The following is a 9,250-nucleotide window of genomic DNA, read 5'->3' on the forward strand; positions in this document are numbered from 1 at the left end:
ATGTCTCCTAGCCCTGGGAAGGTGAGCGCCTCCTTTCAGGCCCCTTTCTTAAAAAAAAAAAAAAATCTTGGTCATAGTATACCTTGAATTTTTCACTTTCCTGTTTCAATGTTCTTACCAAGGCCCTACTCAAAAAAATCTTATTGGATTTTTTCCCTTTTTTTTTCTTTCTTTTTTTGAGAGGCAGATGCACCAGGGGAGGCGAAGCATCTTTCGGCTCCCTTCCCGAGTGCTTCTGGGAGCTGTGAACTCCATCCAGGTCTCCCACCTCTTCACTTGCTGCCTCCCAGGGTCTGCATTAGCAGGAAACTGCAATTCAGAACTGAGCGGAGATTCCAGGCCAGGCACCACAACACAGAAGGTGGATGCGCTAAGTGGCCTCTTAACCACTGAGCCAAACACCTGTCCCATCCTGTTGGGGCTTTGAGTGAAATTGTATGGAAAGGCAAATATCACATCTTTAGGATATCAGATCTTCCTGCCTGTGAACAGACGGTCTCATTTTAATTAGTCGCATTCATTTTGTTATTGATGCCTCTTCACAAAGCTTGGTCACTTGTCGAGGGTTCCTCACACACAGCTTGAACAGGTTTATTCCCGAGCCCCTTTTTCATTTTGTGAGCGGAAAAACTCTGTTTATTTTACTTTCCAAATCTTCATCAGTTTCCTAATCACTGTGCCTCATTCACAGACACACGTACAGGAAGATGTGCCTTGTCCCTGGGCAGGCGAGTGAGCACACACCACACACATCAATCAAAGCTAATTGGCTGGAAATGAATTCAATTTTTTGAGTGAAATTTTCATTATGAAACAGTACATGCATGCGTACCCTTTAAGTAAGATTAGTGTTGAAATCTCCAATGGCTTTGCTACCCCCATCCGTGGCCCCTTTCGAGTACCACTGTATGTCCCCCGTGTTTTTCTGTGCCTTTGATTCATGTCCCCTATTCTGTTGGTCTACATGGTGATAGCAAGAGTGGCTGGAAGGTCAGCATGCCCAGGTGGACTCTCCCTGTGCCACAGTGTCCCATGTAGTGCTGGGGTCAGCTGGCTGCTGGCAACCAGAACAGACAATGCTATGTCATAACTGGTGGTGACTGTTAATCAACTATGAACATGCTTTCAGTGTTACTCCGTACAGACAGGCCCAGAGGAGCAGCCTGACACAGACCCCTTTAGTTTATGTCTAAGTGTTTCACGTTTAGAGATGGAACTGGACCTGGCACAGTAACCTAGTGGCTAAAGTCTTCACCTTGCACACACCAGGATCCCATTTGAGCACCGGCGTGTGTACCGGCTGCTCACTTCCCATTCAGCTCCCTGCTTGTGGCCTGGGAAAGCAGTCAAGGATGGTCTAAAGCCTTGGGACCCTGCACCCGTATGGGAGACCAGGAGGAGGCTCGTGGCTTTGGATCAGCTCAGCTCTGGCCATTGCGGCTACCTATAGAGTAAACCAAAGGATGGAAGATCCTTCTCTCTGTCTCTCCTTCTTTCTGTAAATATCACTTTGTAATAAAAATAAAATAAGTAAATCTTACAAAAATGGGAATAGAATTGATGGCTCTGATTTTTTTTTTTTGTCTCAAAAGCCTTGCCTACATCGATAAGTATTTTTCCTTTATTTTCTTCTCTAACATTAATAGCTTACATATGAATGTATATTTAATCCTTTATATCACATGTAAAAACAAATTCTATATACATGAATCTTAGGTTCTAATTCCCTCATCCTACACAGACACACATCACAGGGTGGGAGAAAATTGTCCCAGCAATTGTGAATTCTTGACCCACTCACTTAAAACTGCCACCTTTATCTGACACCACATCCCAGGGTGGGGCTAAGTCAGGGAATGCTGTGGGCCACCGGGCTGTTTGTTCCCAAGACCGAGAACAAGCCTGGCTAGCCGGCAAGACCCGTCTCACATTCCTTGTTGTTTTTGCAAAATTGCCTTGGTCCATTCTTGCATATTTGTCTCAAAGGGTTAGCCTACACATTTCAGGAAATGCTCTGCAGGGATTTCAGTTGTGTTTGCACTGAGTCTATGCATAAGCTTTCAAATCAACGTCTTAGTCCCTTGCCTTCCTGCCTATGTGCTCTGCTCTGACCCTCAGGGCTGGTCAGCTTTGCGTTTTTTCAGAGAAGCTTCACCATTCATTCTCTCCAGCTTAAACTCAGCCCTCTCTGGCTCCGTCAACCCCGGGCATACCGAAGGCACAGGTGCTCCTGCCCTGCTCTCATCTGTTCGACCCTTGTTTTCCCAACCTGCAGCCTGTTTACTAATCACTGGGCTTGATTGGCGCACACACACAAGGTAAACCAGAACCCTCCCTGGGCACAAACACGCGAGCGCGGCCAAACGCACCGGGCGGCATCATCGGCTGAAAACAAATTGCAATCTCTTCACATTACGCTTTAATGAGACAGGCAAAGCATGAATACGTTCTCCCTTTTAAAAGGAGGATAGTAGCAAGATGACTAAAGTTCTGTTTGGCAGCCCCTGTTGAGTTCTGTGACAGAGTCCTTAAAGTTCATGGGAAACTGGGTTCAAAATATAGGTGCATTTATTTTGGTACCAAAGAAAATTTGAAAATCATTCATACTGTTTTCATGATATACATTGTCCACAAACTTTTTAAAAACACCTCATATAGTATAAGGTTGCCATAGGTATTTTGAATAAATTATCCCATATTGTAAGTATTGTACAATGCCCTATGTCTTCATTTTTTTATTATTTTTCTTTGGAAGGCAGAGTTACGGAAAGAGAGACTCTCTAGCTTCTAGTTCACTCCCTAAATGAATACAATGGCAAGAAGTAGACCAGGCGACTCTCAGGAGCCAGGAACTCGTTCAAGATCTCCCACACGGGTGGCAGGGACCTAAGAGCTTGGGTATTCCGCCATCACCTTCCCAGGCCATAATCAGGGAGCTGACTAGGAAGTGGAGCAGCAGGGATTCAAACTGATGCCCATATCTGATGGTGGTGCCGAGGCAGAGGCTTAGCTCACTATGCCATAGTGACAGTCCTTATGTTTTGATTTTTTTAAAAATTAAATCTATTTTATTTGGGTAAAATGGCTTTAAAGATTTATTTATTTATTGGGCTTGGTGTGACGTCTCAATGGCTAAATCCTTGCCTTATGACCACCAAGATCCCATATGGGTGCCAGTTCATGTCCTAGCTGTTTCATTTCCTATCCAGCTCCCTGCTTGTGGCCTGGAAGAGCAGTGGAGAATGGTGCAAAGCCTTTGAACCCTGCACCCACCTGGGAAACCCAGAAGAGACTCCTGGCTCCTGGCTTTGGATTGGCTCAGCTCTGGCAGTTGTAGCCATTTGCAGAGCCAACCAGTGGATGAAGATTTTTCTCCCTCCAGCTCTCCTTCTGACTTTAAAAATGTATTTATTTTTTATTGGCTAGGAAGATTTACAGCAATAAGGACAGACACACAAAAAGATCCTTTCATCTGCTGTTTCACTCCCTAAAAGGCCTCAAATGCTGGAACTGAGCAGATCCAAAGCCAGGAACCAGGAGCTTCATCCAGGTTTCCCATGTGGGTGCAGGGTCCCAAAGCTTTGGGCCATCCCTTATTACTTTCTCAGACCACAAGCAGGGAGCTGGATGGGAAGTGGAACAGCAGGGTTACAAACAGGCGTCCATATGGGATTCCAGCAGTTAGGCGGAGGATTAGCCTGTTGAGCTCCCAAGTTAACTTCAGGCCAAGAAGAGCTTTGCACAGCCACACGAGAACTGGGATTGTGTGACCAGGTCTCAGCTTCAGGCCCTGCCCAGCCTCAGCTGCTGTGGACAGTTAGAGGGTGATCTCGTACTGGAAGCTTCCTCTCTGTGTCTGTCTGCTTCTCAAATAAATAAATCATTTTGAAAGAATATTTTTCATACATGTCAAGGTCAGTATCGCATTTAGTTTTCAATCCCACTGGTGGGATAATCTGTCATTTCTCCACTGACTGAAAACTGTGGCCTTTGTCTTTCACTGAACCCCAAGGCCGGGTCCTGTCTGCACTCCTCATCCATTTGTGTGATCCTCTTACTGGAAAGACACCTACTCTCCTGTTTGTTGTTTTGAGAAAATCACCTTGGGCATTCTTGCCTAATGTGTCCCACCCTATACATTCTTCAGCCAGTCCAGCTGTAGTTGCAGAAGGATTTTTGCTAGGGTTCCAGTTGGGTTTACATCGAGTCTGTGGATGCACTTGAAGCTTATTGACATTTTCCATTATGTAGACTCTTCCGCCAAGGCACCCCGGTCTGACCCTCAGGGCTGGCCAGCTTTGCATTTTTTCAGAGAAGCTTCACCATTCATTCTCTCCAGCTTAAACTCAGCCCTCTCTGGCTCCGTCAACCCCGGGCATACCGAAGGCACAGGTGCTCCTGCCCTGCTCTCATCTGTTCGACCCTTGTTTTCCCAACCTGCAGCCTGTTTACTAATCACTGGGCTTGATTGGCGCACACACACAAGGTAAACCAGAACCCTCCCTGGGCACAAACACGCGAGCGCGGCCAAACGCACCGGGCGGCATCATCGGCTGAAAACAAATTGCAATCTCTTCACATTACGCTTTAATGAGACAGGCAAAGCATGAATACGTTCTCCCTTTTAAAAGGAGGATGGTAGCAAGATGACTAAAGTTCTATCGCTCCTCCCCTCCACAGGTCCTCATGTCTCACAGTTTGATGTGCCTCCCATACTTGGAATGAATCATGCCACACTCTGGGGATTTCACTTCAAACCATGGTTGTCACTCAGTCTTGTGTGTTTTACAACAGGTACCTATTGCTGCATGCAGTTCTTGCCCTTTAGTAGCTGGGTCATCTTCTGTTCTCATTTTATCTTCACTACGAGGTACACGGACCCTGCACAGTTGCCTTATGAGCGGAGCTGCGGGGAAGGAGTATGCCCACGCCTCTTCTGGGGTCCTCCTCCCAGGAGGGCATGAAGAAGTGGGGTGCTGGCTCTTGGCTCGCCACACTTTAACTTTGGACAGATACGGCCACAGTGCCCTGTGTGCCCACCACAAGCTGCAGGAGGAGGGTGTCGGAGGACACTGAGCCGCCCGTCCTGAGCGGCTGCCTTCAATGTTTGCTCTTGGGTGAATAACCAAATCCTGCTGTAAATGCGAGCATTCCTGTTTGCCAGTGAGATTTTCACTATGTGTTTTGGGCATTTGTATTTCTTCTTTCCTGAATTACTGGCTTATTTTTATTCATTTTAAATATTAGATTGTCTTGAACCCATTGATCTGTGGAATTTCCTAACAGGATCTGGAAGTTAATCTTTGGCAAACATGTAACAAACATTCTCTTCCCCCTACTCCCAGTTTATCTGTTGCCTTTAACTTTATGTCAAATCTTTATTGGACCCAAATTATCAGGGTTTATGTAGTTAAAAGTAGCCCTGTTTTCCTTTATTCTCTCCCTCCCTCTGTGTGTGTGTGTGTGTGTGTATTTACTCTTTGTCCTTCCCTACTGCCAAATGTAAGTGTATTTTTTATTCTTTTCTACTAGTATTATGGCTGTGTCTGTAGATAGCTCTTAAATATATCTAGATTACGTGTGTGCACTGAAATGGCATCTAACCTTTCTCCAGCGGTGACCCGGGGGGGGGGGGTGATGAGCCAAGCCTTTCTCTGCTCACCAGGATCACCCAGGCCAGGTAGATGTGAAGTCTCTTTCTCCTCACCAATTCATGTGTCCCTGCCAGTGCCAGACTACTTTTTTTTAAAAAAGATTTATTTATTTGTTTGTTTGTTTTTAGAAAGGCAGATTTATAGGAGAGACAATGATCTTCCATCTGCTGGTTCACTCCCCCCAGTGGCCTCAAAAGCAAGAGTTGAGCTTCTTGCATGTCTCCCACACGGGTGCAGGGTCCCTGGTTTAGGACCAACCTTGACTGCTTTCCCAGGCCACAGGCAGGGAGCTGAATGGGAAGTGGAGCAGCCGGGACACGAACCAGCACCTGTATGGGATGCCAGCACTGTAGGCAGAGGATTAGCTACAGTATCTACTCTATTTGCTCTTTTTTTTTTTTTTTTAACCACATTCTGTCATTTGGGAAGCAAAATGCCACAAACTATGCACTTCTTCCAGTGATCTTAGCGAGCTGGACCTAAGTATTAGCTCCTTCGCATGCACTTTAGGACCAGCTGGCCAAGTGGCAAGGCCAGAGTGGGTAACCAGGGGACAGCTGACATCACTGACCCTGGCTAGGGGCAGGGCCTGTGCGCTGGTACTGACCCCTCCCCAGCACACTGGGTTGTGTGTTCATCCTGCCTCTCTCATGGGTCCTCCCCGCACATGGACCAGTCCCTCTGCCCCCATGCCCTCACAGCAGAGCTTCCCTGGCCCCACAGGTGTCCACTTGGGCAGGGGTTCTTGGTGTTGCTAATGTGCTCCCCTTACACCCCCTTTATTTGGCAGTTGTTTGTCCCAGTTCTGTGTAATCTATCTGCTAATCACTGCACTTCATTCACAGACATACACAGAGGAAAACTGCTCCCTCGCCGGGCACAAGAATGCCGGCGCCACCAAGCCCGCAGAGCCAGCATCAGTGGCTGCAAATGATTGGGAATCTTTCCCAATTCAAATTTAATGACACGGGTGAAACATGAATACATTGTCCCTCTTAAGAAGCAGATGCTGCTGCTGAGATCCAGGTCCCTTCTGGCTACCTGCTGCCTGGCCAATTCCCTTCCGCCTCCTGGGGGTCACACCACGCTGGACTTGGCACGAACTTCTCCAGATATGCTAAAAAAACTTGGGAACTTGTGGCGGGAAATAGAGGGTGCAGTTTTCTCCAAGGAGAGTTTCCTCGTTCCCTTTCTAGGTTTTTATGGATGCCTGATGGTTATGGTGACCCAGATTATTTTTTGTAGGGGTCCATGTCTCCATCCCCACAGTGTGAAGCTAGAGACAGGGAGACTGGGGGGAGAAGCCGAGGAACCCCTAGGACAACAGGAGCCACCCCTACCCCCACCCATCCCCACAAACATAGATTTCTTTAAAAGATGCTGGGAGATCTACTTCAGAACTAGGGGTGTGGGCAGGAGGTAGGACCCGAGTGGGGCTAATCTGTGGTGTCAGACCATGATGCATCTTATGAACCTGAACAAGGTACAGCATACGGTGGCTAGGGAGCCCTGGTGGCCCAATTTTGACTGGGGAATCCCTGCAGGTGCTTTAGGGAAGCGGCTTCCTTCCTCTGAACCATGCAAGGCTTTAGAGCTGACCCTTCCTTTCTGCCTAGATGCTGTTGGGTGCAAATGGATGGCAGGAGTCCCCAAAGCAGTCTTGTGACCAGGAGACAAAGGCCGGCAGCGTCACAGCTCAAGGTATACCGCCTTAGGGCCCAGATGCCCAGAACTGCTGATGTCCACACAGCTCGTTATTTCACATAAATGAGTGTCCTTATTTCAGCAACTCTCAGACATTCCATGCCCTTCTGTGAAAGGGGCCTTCCCAAGAAGAGGCAAATGTGAGCTGGGGTGGGGGCCGAGATTGCCCCTGGGGTTTGAGAGCTGGGGGTGCAGAGACATGCTAGGCTCCATTGCCTTTCACCACACGCCTGCCCAACCTCTCAAATTGTGTCTTTAAAGCATATACATCAGGCATGTCTGACCTGGCCAGAAATCTAAAGCTAGATGCTATTGTGACAGAAAGGAAAAATGAAACAAGACCGGCGCACTTGCACACACACATTTTTAAAAACCAAGACTGATGAAAGGTGTGTCAAGATGTGAGCAGTGGTTGCCTCTAGACCTCTTTGGATGCTGGCAGTTCATAAAGAGGCTCACACATTACTTTTCTAATTAAAGTCCAAGACCCAGATCCTTAGCAGCTGCTAGCTGGGCCAGCACAGGGCAGGCCCTGGGCTCCTGGCTGCAGACAGAGGGTCCCAGGGCTGAGTCGCACCTCACCTGGTCCCCAAGCTCCCTGGGGAACTCCAGCAGCGGGTCCAGCCTGTAGGGGACACCCAGGGCCAGGGTGTGGCAGAAGAGAGTGCAGCACTATCAGACTGCAGCCATACCAAGGGGTTTGAGCTTTTATCAGAGGATGACGGGGCCTCAGGGATGCAGGAGAGGCTCATAGGGGACCACGTTCCCACTCAGTCCAGCCAGCAAAGACACGCGACACACACTAGCAGAGGCAGAGGGGACCTCTGTTGACTCACGGGGGCCTCCAGGTGCCCCCCTCCCCTATCATCAGACCCTGCCCTTCAACATCTCTCCCCCCGCCCCATGCTGGTCTCCCTCCCTCGGGCCTGCTTCTTTCACACGCCCATGGGCTCCAATTGTTTCCCATTCCTCAAGTACAGGACCACAAGGGAGGAAGGAGCGACTACACTACAGCCAGCATGACCTACCTCTTCTGTTGGGGCTCATCCCTGTCCGTGAACCCCAGCACACTCAAGGTCCAGAATTGCAGCCAAGAGCCCTGTCTGTGCACAGGTCCAGAAATCCAGGCTCCCATTGGCTCAGCCTGAGTCGGAACCCCAGCTGTGGCCAATCAGAAGGTGGTTTACAATGTGAGACGGTGAACTCTATTCCAAGCAAGAAAAGTTGGTGTATGGCGACTGGCGGTCAAGGTTGGCATTGTTGTGGATAAAGGGGTTGGGTGGTCCCACATCCTCTACCTGCACCACAGTCAGAGGGGCCCCAGCTGGAGGGGGAGGAGCCAGGAGCCATCTCTGGTAGCCAACTGGGACTGAGTGAAGCCTGCTGCAGCTGAAAGCAAGTTTGCAGCTGTTACAGGCTGGAGTGCTGGGCCTCCTTGGCAGCACTTCCGGGCAAGCCCGCATCTCTTGTGCCCTGGAGCACCCCAAATTGCCTGTGGGAGCTCCAGCATTGACTGCTGTTGGCACCGCAGACAGCCTCAACCCAGCTCCCTGCTCCTTGACAGCCATGTGATGGGCCCCAGATGATCCCAGCACCAGTTAACCATTTGATCCAGCTGAGTCCTGTCTTCTTCTAGGACCATGAGAATTTCTGCTTTTTTTTTTTTTTTTTTTTTTTTTTTTTGAGAGTTAGCTATTTTACTTAAAAGATTTACAGAGATCTTCCATCCACTGTCTCATTCCCCAAATGGCTTCAATGGACCAAGCTGAGCCAATCCGAAGCCAGGAATCTGGAGCTTCTTCTGAGCCCCCCAGGCAGATGCAGAGTTCCAAAGCTTTGGGCCATCCTCTACTGCTTTCCCAGGCCACAAGCAGGGAGCTGGATAGAAAGTA

Source organism: Ochotona curzoniae, unplaced genomic scaffold (assembly GCF_017591425.1).
Source record: "Ochotona curzoniae isolate NIBS_2020 unplaced genomic scaffold, NIBS_Ocur_1.0 contig_3520, whole genome shotgun sequence".
Lineage (NCBI taxonomy): Eukaryota > Metazoa > Chordata > Mammalia > Lagomorpha > Ochotonidae > Ochotona > Ochotona curzoniae.